A 13,840-nucleotide genomic window follows, 5' to 3' on the forward strand; every position below is an offset into this window, starting at 1 on the left:
TTATTTCGTAATGACTTTTGGTTTCTGAATATTGCCCCGTGGCCTTTATTTCATTCAGTAACGGTTGCTGCTTTTCTATAAATGTCGCAAAAATAATTCATTTCACGTAATAGTGAATTGTCAATGTTTCGTGTTGTAATATTGCTTGGGAGTCTAACTCGTTAACTCTCCTGACTCGACTCCGATTTAACTCTGCCTTTCCGATACAATCGAATCGATAACAACTAAGGATATGAATAGTAAATGCCTTATTTGACTAGTTCTGTGGATCAATTGCTAGGTACTGTTTCAGCGTGATATTTACATAAGTACCTAATTGTATAGATTGCACTATATTTCTAAAGATTTTAGTAAATAGGTAATTCAAATTTTAGTAATATTTTGGATTTACTTTTACATTTAGAATTTCTGTTTCTTTAGAACTTTTATAGTATGAAGCTCCTTTTAAATATACGACGAGCGCTAATATTTACAATTTACATGCCGCCGTAAATTGAACGTAGCTACCAACACTAGGCCTATAAAATTTCTAGTCATAACTAATTTATATCACTGTTGGCATTATCTATGTTTTATTTTGATGACAGGCCTTTATCAAAATGCTAGAACAAATTACGTCGACGGCAAATGACTCGCAACGTTCCGCTACGCGGAAGCATAAGGAAATTTATTGCGAAGAATCCCGACAGTAGGTAATCTCGCACGAGATAACATTAAGATATCACTTAGCCGGGATCATGACATGTAACCCTGTAACCGCAGAGTCGAGAAAGGGAGATTAGCTGAATTAGAGCTGCGTGCGTATTACCCGCATCGCAGCCGGGCGTTCGATGGTATTTCCCTGGAGGCAGGTAAATCACGCTTTTCATGGTAACGTCAGGCACAAACAGCTTCTTCGGGTGTTCGCCGAATATTACCGCATTGTGAGCTTACCTATCGAAGTTACGTCACGACTACCTCTGAGAAATATTGAAGATTTCTCTCAGAGATTTTAGTGCTAAGATTAGCAACGCCTGCTTAGACGAATTTCTCGGGAAATGTCTTTCTAGTTTCTAGTTTCTTTCTAAAAAGGGAATTGATCATGATCAATTTTGACCTTCTCATGAGAAGGTCAAAATTGTATCATCATTGTTGTTATCATGTGTTTATGTCGTATGTAGGTACTTGTAGGTATATATATTATACAACATAAACACTTACCTATTGTACGAGTATAAGAAGCGTTTGTATTTATTGAGTTAGGTACAAATTAATCAAAATAGCCGTAGGGCGCAGTCTAATATAATGTGTTTTGCATTACAAACACTTCCAAACAATACGAGTAGAATTAATCCCTAATTTGTAAAGTATCTTATCGCACTTAATAATGGATAATCATGCGAGATAGGACAATTTACGGCGGTGAAAGTCTCACCTGACTTTCTCTCGCACCTCGCCGCCCTGTACAAAAGGGCACAGGAAAGCCTTGTTAAACTCACCATTTATCGAAACAAATTATCCGGGTCCGATGTTGGTAGGTGGCACCGAAGCGATAAAATATTACCAGTAGTCTGACGAAGGGTTGGTCCGTCGTTTTAGGGTCGCTCCCTAAAGACAGGCTCGAAAGTGTATCACGAATATGTGCGTCACATCAGTGACCACTAACAGAATTACGACCGGCATGCTTTTACGTTGTTTTAACGATTATTAAGGATCCTGGGAGAGTCCATTAATTGCGGGTCTCCGTCGGAATACGCTAGTTTTGATAACATTTTATTTAGTGTGGTTTACATGTAACCCTTTCTCAATACATCTTAGGTTACATTTCGGTTGTAAAAGCATTGCTATTGCAGCGTTACTACTGCAGCCTTGTCACAGGCAAATGTCATTAAATAAAAAACGATGTAGCTATCTTTGCTGCATTGCTGTCGTGATTAGAACTTTCAATCCGTCACCGTTTTATCAATTATTAACATTGCCTGTGTCATTGGTTCAATAACAATCCTGCTGCAGTCGCCATACGACTTTTTCCATCACAACAGTAATGCGGCAACGAAAGCAACTCAATTGATTAAGGAAATTGACGGTAAATATCACCCGTTCCCGCTAGTACAACGCTACACCAGCAATATTGTAACAGCAACGCTGCTACAATCATCGTACATCGCAATCGGAATATAACCTTATCTATCTCATTTTGACCGGTTGCAGCCTCAGATATTGCTTTGGACCCTCTGGCCCGCCAATCGCTATCCTAATATATTTTGGTATAACCTCTACCTAGTACCTACCTAAGTACCTACCTATTACGAAATAGAGAATTCCAACAAATGAACGAACTTAGTATTAAATCCATAAATTAAAATTGTAACACTATTGGTATGTAGTTAGAGTTGTCTAGGTTCTAAGTAAATTGCTAAAGCTGTTACCTCCTGAATAAATGTTAAATTGTCAAGCAGTCGTAATTAATATATACCGTAGTGTAGCAAAAGCCGTTTATTAAAATTAAACTCGGCCTAGCGTGGAACTAGGAAGATTAATGATCCAGTGAATACGGAGTTATGTAAAGAGCAAATGGAGTGCTCGGCGGGCTCGTCCTGGCGACGCTCCAAAATCACTTGTCACTTTACCGTTATCGTGATTACTCGCGATTCAGGCGGATTAGGACGTGTCACGCAGCCTTTTGGCAGCTCCGCTTACGGGATCACGTATGCTGTAATTGCGCTGAAACCGCATACCTATGTTTACGGGCTGAAGGCTAAAGGCAACCGCTTACAGGTTAGCATTGAATGGATCAATAGGAAGGTAGTGCGAAAATGTCCACTGGACGCACTTGAATTATCTGAATCCTTTTGATGGCTATATCAAAAGCCTTTGCGGGGAAACCAACCGATAATTTGATGCAATATTAATTTTAAATCTTGGGTGGTGTAGCCATTAGTAGAGAAATAAATATTATGTACCAGAATTTTTTACTAGTAGATGTAGTAGTAGATGAAATCGATATAGGTAATTTTAGTGATAAAATAACCTCATTGAAGCGTTCTTTTAAGATATTAAAATAAACATTACGTTTTAGATACTATTTTAAGTAAAATGTTTTTGTTACAGATCGTGAACATGCTTGACAACTCCACAATCAGTAACTTCAGGTAAATTAACGGTTTTTATTCTGAAAGTATTTTTGTTAATCTACTTTCCATTTTTAAGGTTGCGTACCTCAAAATGGAAAAACGGAACCCTTATAGGATCACTCGTGCTTCTGTCTGTTTGTCTGTCCGTCTGTCACAGCCTATTTTCTCGGAAACTACTGGACCAATTAAGTTGAAATTTGGTACACGTATGTAAATTAGTGACCCAAAGACGGACATGTAACGTAAATAAATGAATTTTAAACATGGGGGCCCTTTTGGGGGCAGATGAGAAAATTAAAAAATTAAGTTTTTCAAACTGTATTGTGTTAACGCATTCACTGCCCGGGGGCGTGGCCTAGGAACAAACTTGTATGACGGTGGACGCACATGTGCGTCGGGGGCAGTGAATGTGTTAATGAAAGAGCTCATTTTGAGAGTTTAAATATATTTTTTGTATAATTTAAAATATATAGGTTAGAAGTTATTGAAGAAAATAGCCAAAAAATGACCAGTCCCCCCCCCCCCCCCATTTATCTCCGAAACTGCTGGCTCAAACATTTTGAAAAAAATACACGAAATAGTTCTTTACCTATAGCTATAGATGACAGGAAAACCTATTAGAAATGTGCAGTCAAGCGTGAGTCGGACTTAATGTACGGAACCCTTTTATGCAAGTACAATCGACGTCAAAAATATGTTTACATTTTTCGCTTTATTACCAAGGAGTAAGTAAAACATATCTTTGACGTCGACTGTACATACTTTAATTTATTTCCATTCTATTCTCCATAGTGTTTTGTTTTTCATTTGTCAAAAAACGGCCTTAAAAACATTCGCCTTTGTTAATATATTTTAGTATTGTTTAATAACTAGATCAATTCGAGTCCTACTATTTATACAGGGTGAAATTTTAACCATCAGCCACACTCTGCGTAGTGACTTTATAGGTAATTCTCAACAACTTTTATTATGGGACCAATGCCGAAATCGCGAAAAAAATTACTGTTTTATACATTCCGGCTGATGTGATGTCGCTGATTTCTATGGGATAGCCAAATGTATTGAACACGTCAAGTAAAACATGTGTCAAGGGTCACCTCTACTTACTTAAATTAGTATATGGCGCCTATCTTAACAATCGGAACTGGTTGCTAATGGCAGAAACATTTACTGCGTAACGTTATATCATCAGTATCATCACTTTTTAATGAACTTACCTGTAATGCGAGACTGATTGTTGCCGTTTTTAGTTGTTCTTGTTATGTGCAACATGGAGGTTTCGGTAGTAGGATTCTGATCTTTTTCTTTTTAGTGGCCTTGAAAATTTCGTAGTAATTATCTCGGACTCATTTAATCTTATCATTATTTAGATACTTACTCGTACTATAACTACCCTACTTGCTCCGTAGTTACTTATCTTGTGTACTTTGACCGTGTCTTTTTAACAAAAAATGCAGTTTTTACATTAAATTCATACCTATATATGTAAGAAAAAGTATTCCTCAGTACGTAAACAAAGTTTATTTTACTGTTAACTGCCAGTTGGCTTGCACGTACTGTTCGCTGCAGTTTCATGCTCCGCGTTACAATAAAATTCAAGCAAGAGCCGCGTACAAAGTATCTTTGTAGTTCCCAACTAGGCAGTCCCGTTTACACAATTCCGATAGCAAGCTAAACTCAGATCCCAGTGCCTAGTTGCAACGACAATTCTAGAACGGTTCCGAGTGTTGACATTGGTCTCGACTCTCAAACAGCCCGACCGAAATACAAGACAACCAGGGACGGGGACTCACTTATGCCTCAAATGCTCTTAACCATAATGAATGAGTACGTGTTCGTGCTGCAATTGTCGAGTGTTCTCACGGGGCGGAACAGCAAAGAAACACATTTTAACGTCGGCGGCAAGGAGCCGACGTGTAATTCACAATACACTTGCTGCGGGACAAGTTGGTTAGAGTTCGCGAGCATCAAGTTATATTGTTCCCGACGGAGCGTGGCAAATAGGAAGCGAGCAATAAAAATAGTTCTCAGCATCCGCGCCGGCCTGGGACAAATTCCGGCCGAAATTACGTGAGCAAATTAGACATTCCGGGACATTGCGTTGGAATAATTGCGGACCCCCGCAGCCTCGTTGTCGAAGAATGCCTCCCGTTGCACCGTCGTCGGCTAAGGCTAATGCATTCGCGTTCGCTAGCTCTGCGCCCTACATATCGAGCTACTCGTTACCTGCCTTCCTAGATCACACTACTATTTAATTATTCTTATACATACGATACGAGTTTTACGCAGAATCAATACCAGTTAGATTGAAGTTTATTGGCTTTGTTGCATAACGTAACTATATACATATATAAAGATAATTTAATAACATGTGTTTGTATTTTGATGATAAAATATTTATGATGAACTCACGTTAAATATCAATAAGATTCTAGAAATGGCAAATTAAATTCTGGTTGATCATAAAAAAAGTAGATATGTAGGTATATAAATATGTTACAACTGTTACAAGTAGGTAATAGGCTATTTAATACATGTTTAGTATACATTTAAATTTATTTATTTATATGAATATCTTCAAGTAAGGTAGGTACTTATTTTTAGTTACATTTATGTTCAATGGCATTTATTTAATCCTTTAAGCTTTTTCATTACCCATTCAAAGTTGTCTAGAAGATATCGCCAGTTCGCGTAAGATTTTTGAGCTGTTATTTTCCTTTTAGATAAAAAAAATGTACATACCTAACTACCTATTCATTATTTTATTGTGCATTAACTACAAATTTAATTATCTCCCCTTAATTGCATTAATATTGTTAATGAATTCAGAAATTATAAAATTTGCACTTTCGCGAACTGGTAACTAGTTTAACTGCTATTAAACTTCATTTAGTTTGGTTTGGTACCGAACCGGTTTGAGTGTATGTAATCGAATAAAAATACAATTCACATTTTCGAACAGCGATGTTTAACATTCAAATATAAACCGGTTGCTAAGCGACTCTAACAGTACATTACGTTTTACAATTTAGCTATCTAATGTAATGTAGGACTAATGGTATCGAACTGAATAAATAACCCGATAAATATATACATTGTAGATCCATGTAAATGTGTGTTAGTACCTACATTTAACCGGTCTCCTTTAATTTACACACTAAAAACAAGCGCAATAGTATTGGTATTGTCAGACAGGTCGTCAAATCTCGTCTCGTCGCATGTTTTGCTTGTTTCTTTATCCTAAGCTAATTAATTGGTGGTGGTTGGTGGTTTAATAGGCATGGTGACTTTTCTCTTATTCGCGATATAATCCGTTAATAGTAACTATCTATATTAATGACTCCTTATTATTCCGATCCGTACTAGTAATTTAAGTTTTTCTTATGTGTTAACCTTTGCAATAAACGTTAACGAACGGTTATCTTTAACTACCTACTTGATAGTTAAATGGATATATTTTGCTTCTTTGAAGGATGTGGCCACCTATGCTAGTTAGTGGGCTAAAAATAATCTGATGCGCCATTTTAGAAAGAGTTTCTCGTCCTGTTCCACAAAATATAGGTAAGGAAGGAAAAAGAAAACAATTTGTCTTGTTGTGTACCGGGTTAAACTTTACACGGCAGATTGCAACGTCATCAGTCTTGCCAAAGAGCTCGGCGTTAAAGGCGAAATCTTGCAAAGCCGTGGAAAGCGGTAATATAAAAGGATTGGTGGCAATTCATATGTGTTTAGTCAAGCGCCAGCGAGCTCGTCCCGTGGCTATTTTACCCTAATCTCCAAAGGAGATGTTACTTGCCCGAGTTTATTCGAGACGCCAAACATTAAATGTTTAGAACATTCGACATATTTTTATCGTATTCTTCTATTAACACCTAGTACAACTATGTACTATTATTATGTTAGTCATATCTGTTATTAATTTTATGGCTAATTTGCTCTTTTGATATATTATCATTTTCGACATGTTTTACGTCAACGAGTAATGAGTTAAGTTAAACGTGAAAGATCATGATTTAATTTTAAATGATTTCATGCGAAATCCGTCAATTACACGCTCTAAATTATTTGATTAAACACTGACCTACATTAACGACCGCAAAGTAAAATGAGCTGTTATGCGGAGACTACGCACTGGCATATGGCACTGGGGGACTGAAAAAGCGCATTTTACCACCAAAATGCCATTAATCGCATATCCCATATCTAAATATGTATTGGGTACCTACAGTTTAAATCCCAAATAAAACAATACCGGTTTACTTAGTATCCATATTTATAGAAATAAATATTCACAACTACTTACTTTTATACCAAAGTGCACATGTGACCCTTCAGCCCAAATTTTCTTGTTTATTTCGGAGTTAGGCATAGTGGAACATTTTAACTCGGAACCGTTTATGCCCGTCCTACCTACCTAGTTTATTGATGAAACATGAAACGGATGCGTTTGTAAAGTAGCATAAGTTAATGAATGTTATGATCGAAGGAACAGAACACACCTACACGAACGTTATTGACATAAAGGGGCCCACTGATTAACAGTCCGCCGGACGGTATCGGCCTGGCAAAATTTTGACAGTTCCGAACAACTGACAGGCCGATACCGTCCGGCGGACTGTTAATCAGTGGGCCCCTTAATACTTACAATATAAGACTTGTGTAAGAGACAGAGCTTAATACAAATTTACATAGGTACGAGGCATACTGCTAAATGGAAAGCTGTATGAAACACGTTTTGCGTCGGGAGTAAAACATAAAGCGGCGAAATGAGACGCTGTTTGCACTCACCAATCTTTTTTTATATAACAAGTACCTAGGTAGGTTTATAGTTGTAAATTCTCATAATATATTCACATTTTAGCTAGTATTAGCATCGGACCGGCCGAGCCCGGCTATCCCTACACGCATGATCGCTCGTAATAAGATCGGCTCGCATCGCTACCATTATTTACCTAACGCTTTTCTCTGGATTACCTATTGCCGATTTTTCGCTTATCTCACAATTCCAATATATAGTACCTAATGTACCTATGTAGTAATGTGGACCACTACTCTTTGTTGACACTGCGAATTTTTAATAAAACTTGTATGATACCTAGGTCTGAATTTTGACGAAATAGTCCCTTCTGGCTGTGATTATGAAAAAGAGACTGGTAGGTATATAGGCATAGGCATAGCTGGTTAGATATGTTAATCTCTATCGCAATACTCTCGACTCTAATTAAACAAATTATAATTACTTATAGCGAGCCTAATAGCAATATACTTATTGATTGCTTCTCATATACCTACGTAGATACATACATCAATCTGAGGTCAATCGTGTAAATATACGAATATTCAATAAGTAGTTACAATTTTGCGGTGTCCGATTGTTAGGTAGGTATCTACTTAAGAGTTGTTAATAATATTCGGACATTGTGACACGGCACTTTGCATGTATAATTCAGTTTAACGTTTTTAGGATTGTCTCGAATATAGTATAGTTTTGTTTTATGGCAAGGAAGTCATTGATGTAGCAACAAAACAAATGACAACCATTTGGCCAATTAGAAACTAATTAAATCTGATGGTGTTGCTACTTCAAATTAAATCCTAAATTGATGGAATAGTATTTATTAAATATTTAAATCAAAACTTAATTTTTAAATACAAAAAAGGTGGAAATATGTTTAGATAATTAAATATGATTTATTTCTATATGTTGGACTTACATACAAAAAATTATTCCAAGAATTTCATTAGTTACTGTTATTTTGATTGTGTTATCCCAGGGACAGTTAGGTTGAGATCATTTCCTGGTTGGCTTTTGCCCTGGATGGGCATCTTTTAATTTAGAAAGTGAAGCTAAATACATCATGCTATGGTAGCATCGATCCGAGTCTTGATTAGGCAGCAGCCGCTGCATCCATGAGCTAGGAAGCTCATGCAGAAGTTATTTTGTCACAGACAGTAAGTAGAATATGATAATATATAATTGTCTTCAGGTTTGACTCCTTGTTGAATCTTTGTCCCTGCTTATTTGACCATTCGTTTTGTTTCCAGTCTGCTGGCGAAACAATGTGGTGGGATGGGATTGGTTAGAGCTGTGAGATGAATCCACTCTAGGAATTTCCAGCTGGTGAGAAACCTAGATCATATAATGTCTCTTAGGTTAGCAGAGCACATGCTTCTAGTTATTAATCTTGAATTGTTTCTTTCAGCTGACTGGGGTTTTGTTGTTTTCGTTTTTATGTTACTACGTATGTGAAATCAGTTCGCATATCAGAGTATGGAAGTCTGTCCATATTCCTAAAACTTCAAGTGTGTCTGGTGAGCGGTTCGCCATAAGAATTTCGCTTTTCTGCTGGGTGGAGGAGACGACACCTTCAAGCTGAGGCCTTTGGCTTTCTGTGGTGCTCCGCGGTGCAATATTGTTATGAGGTTGGTGTACGCTTTCCTTCCGTCCTAGAAGCATTTCCAAATTTAAAGTTAAAGAATTTAGTAGAATCATATGTGATGGCAAATGATAAATTAGGTACTAACAAATTTAGATAGGTCTGCTTGTAAATCATTGTAGAACCATTTTTGGCACGACCCGGCTCTATCGTCTGACATTATAGAATAAGGTGCTTAATGCTAGCTTAATAAATGATTTACTTGTAGAACAACTTCCTCAGTGTGAGAATAGAAATAAATTATGTGTCACAAAACTAACATTTCATTTTGACATCCTTTAGAAACCCCTGAATAGTTGATGGAAATAAGTGTAAGCACCTGCTTGAGTTTTTGGTTAAGATTTAGATTGGTTAATTTAGTAACCTTAATTGTCCGTGAGTTTCCCCAGGGCAAAGCCCCAGCCGGGCAAGGAAGACCCCGTGACAAATTGGCGCCCATTAAAGAGATTTCTTTTTGTTTTAAGCTAAGTATTTTCATCAAATTCAGTTTATATCATTGCCATTACATATTGATGAGAAAAGTTTTGTAATACTTACGGTTAAGTATTAATTTTGAGCTTGTGCTTCGGCTTTGCACACTGTGATACCATCCAGGTTAAGCTTTAGCTGTTTTACAGGTAGTTTTGTCCAATTTACTGCACGAAATTCAGAATATATGGTGAAAACCGTGAATTAAATGCTTTGATTTTCAGTTAGTAAAATATGTGCTGACATTTTGTCAGGAAGTTGAAAGTGTCAAACTTTTAGTACATTTTGCTACTTTTTATGCTTATGAGCTAGTCTCTAAAGACTGAGACCTAAGATATTTTGCATTTTTGAGGATTTAAAAAGCATTTTTTTTAATTTTGTTGTATAACTTGGTTAGTTATAGACAAATATTTGGGCAGAGCTTTTATAAGTACTGCAATTGAGTTATATGTCATTTTGTTAAGGTCAAGTCAATGATCTCTTATGGTCAAGTTCGAAAGCTTTAAGCTTGTGCAAAAACTGTTAAGAAATTTGAGAAGTATTGTTTAAGTGTAAAATTTTAACTCAGAATACCTTTTTAACATTAGATATTTAGCCACAGATGGAAAGCTTAAGTTACAATCCAACGTTATTTTGGGCTTTAAGAACAAAGGAAATTGTTTTTGGTAAAATGTATGAACATACAGTGTGTACATACTTGATTTTGGAACGTTTTTTTTCTAGATAGACTTCAATTTGAAAGCTTGCAATTTTAGGACAATTTTGTGTAGTAATTTATTTTAGTTAGTGGCTTGCTTTCACTGTTATCAATAGCTTTGATACAAATTTTGTTTATATGAAATATGTAAGATACTTACACAGAGCTAAAAAGGGTTCATTGTAGTAAAAAACACATTAAATTTAGCATTGTTTATTATAAATAGTAATGATACAATAGTGCCACATCAATTTGTAAGTCTTTTGCCATCATATTTCAATATTTTGAGTTAAACTTATTATACAACGGCGGTTTCAGTACACTTTTAATGTTTAATGCCCGTTGAACTTATTTATGAAGGTGGATCCAAACAGAGGCGTCGCTGGCAGTAGTTGGAAGTTTGCAGGAACGGCGGAGAAGTGGAAATGTTTGAGTGTCCGGCAGCAGCAAGGTTGATAGTCGCTGGCAAGTGACTTCTGTTGTGTTCCTGATTAGGAAATGATTTTGATTTGTGAAGATATACTTCTTCAGCGCACTGCCAGTGCCTGTGTTCTCATGATTTAACATTGTTTGATTTTCAAAGTTGCAAATTCCTGTAGTCCGGTGTCCAGTTATAGGCATAGCTGGATATCTATTGCTTTTATGGTGGTCTGTTGTTCAAATTTAGCACAGTTTCATAGTAATCTGTAACAATTTCATTAAAATTCGAGTTGAATATACATACTAGTTTGGTTATTTTATAAAATACAGGGAACGTTACAGAGATTTTGCGTTCAGTTTAGAGTGTGAGAACGAAAGTCGACTCCGTTTCTCATTATTTGGTTGATTACCTGTGTTTATTAGTAGATTTAATTCCATTCCAAGTTCGCATTTTGGCAAACTAAATATTGAAGTTCTAAGTAAGTATTGTTCGAAGTTTGATCACACTCATATCTAGTTTTCCAATTTGTTATTACAGTAATGGCTACAATATAGATGAATCTAGTAATAAATGATAAATGCGGCGAAAGTTTTTTGAAGGTAAGGTTATAATTCGCAAAATATCTCAGTGACATTTAACTTTTTAAAAGCATAGACGCTATACCATAGAGTAAATAAATAAGTTCAACAAAGGGTGCGTTCAGAAACATGATATTTTTAGGGTCCAAACTTAAGTCGTAACGTATCAGCGTTTAATAAACGCTCGTTTTTGAAGTTATTGATTAACTTGGTTTATCATTACGGGGTGTTTCAAAACATTCCATTTAATGATGTAACGTTACGATAGTGTTTTTTAGCACCAAGTTTTAAGTTAAATTGAAGTTTTTTATATGGTGCTAGGTAAAGTTTCGTTTTGGATTTTGGACATGGAGTTTGGATCGTGGCGTATTAAGGATTCGGACACAAGGTTTTGGTAGGTTTTGGAGGTGGTTGTTTTCTCTGGACGCAAGGTCCCGGTTTTTTAGCTTTCACCTTGCCGCCAGAGTAAACGCCCTCGCTTACGCCATAACGTTTCGTTCTACGGTTGTTTCGTTTGGAGTGTTGGATATTGTGGTAAAAATATTCAATCACGACTGTATGTACGGAACGTGGTGAGCAGCAATGTCTGTTTTCACTACTATTTTTTGTTGTGTGTGATGAATGAAAGGGTTCTTGGAACAGTTCTCTAAATGCGTGGAGTATGAAAGGGGCGTTACAATCTAGCTCACTTTTTGAGTTTTGGAGCGATCCTTAATACGGCCAGTAGGTTTTTTGTGAGAAGTTTTGGGTGCTTACCACACCCGAGCGCCGTGTTGGTGCGTTGGTGTTTTGGGTCGACAGGGGTCCACACCCAGGAGATTTTGTGAGGTATGGCGGGGCGCGCACTGCATGCCACGGACGTTTTGCGTTCTTTTGTGTACTCCGATGGGTTCTTGCTCTTTTCAGGCGTCGACTTGGTACTCGCTGGTGGGTATCTTTTTGTGTACGTGTTGCCCATAAGTCCAAGCCATAGAGGCGTTGGTGAGGCACACGATTTTTTGTGTTCGCGCTGCCGATACAACGAGAAATATTTTGTAGGCGAAGATGCGACACGCGGTATCGCCGCCAATCATGCCTGGCGTGCGATACTGTTTCAGTACTCAACCTCAATGGTTGAGATTTTGGGCATGTTGCAACCTCAGAGTTGTGTAAGGTTTTGGTCGGTTTGTTTTGTGATCCGGAGAGTTGGGGGATAGGTTACTCTCACCAACTCGAAGGGCCCAGATGTTTTGGTATGGTTTGGTTAGTTTGGTTTAATGGAAGAGTTGGCACAGTTAAGATGTGTCCAATTCAACCGTTTGTTGTTGGTTTTTTTTAGGATTGGTATTTTGTTGGTTTGGGTTTGCTGTGGTTGTCAACCTGAAGGGTTGAGACAATTATTGGTGTCCTCAACCCGTAGGGTGGCGACAATTTTAGGATTAGAATGGAAATTTCGGAATTACTAATGATATTTTGGATTGGATTTTTATTTAGCTTCTCAAGTTTATGAAGTAAACTTCGAAGTAGGAATTATTTCGGACTTTTATTTTGCCCGGTCTAGTAGAGATAAGTTTGGAATGCTGATCATCAGTCCTGGCAGTTGGTTTGGTTTTTCCAGCGCAACGACGCAATGTTGTGCTGGCAAAACCAAGGAATGTTCACTGGTTAGTTAGGAATAATGTGGTGGATTTTTCTGATGGGCTCGGATACCACACACGTTAGGTTTTTAGTATTTAGTGTTGCGTGGGTTCGAGAATTCGTGAATTTAAATTTATGGTTTAGCGGTTTTGGCATGTAGTGTTGATTGATAGTTTGGTTTACTTTGGTTTTTTAAGGTTAGAGTTCTCGGGACCTGCAGCAATCATCTTGGTTGTTTTTTTTAGGTGCTCCCATACTAGGTATGGTCGAGGTAGTTTAGTATTGTTTTGTTTACTTTTCTTTGTGACACATGTTTTGGATTTAGGATAGTCGCTGAGGACAGCGAGCGTTTTACCCTTGGTAAAACGCAACAGCGGGGAGAGGGGTATTGTGACACGGCACTTTGCATGTATAATTCAGTTTAACGTTTTTAGGATTGTCTCGAATATAGTATAGTTTTGTTTTATGGCAAGGAAGTCATTGATGTAGCAACAAAACAAATGACAACC

The 13,840-nt window shown here is 37.2% G+C and overlaps 1 protein-coding gene across 2 annotated transcripts in view; it reads left to right on the plus strand.

Moving 5' to 3' along the window:
• Positions 1-13,840, plus strand: part of LOC134789925 (semaphorin-1A-like) — a 194,357-nt gene that overhangs the window by 59,549 nt on the left and 120,968 nt on the right. For both annotated transcript variants that reach the window (XR_010144133.1, XM_063760632.1), the window contains exon 2: positions 3,091-3,131. The gene's annotated coding sequence lies outside the window, so the exon portion shown is untranslated. The remainder of the gene's footprint in view (positions 1-3,090; positions 3,132-13,840) is intronic.

This window comes from Cydia splendana, chromosome 4 (assembly GCF_910591565.1).
Source record: "Cydia splendana chromosome 4, ilCydSple1.2, whole genome shotgun sequence".
Classification (NCBI taxonomy): Eukaryota; Metazoa; Arthropoda; class Insecta; order Lepidoptera; family Tortricidae; genus Cydia; species Cydia splendana.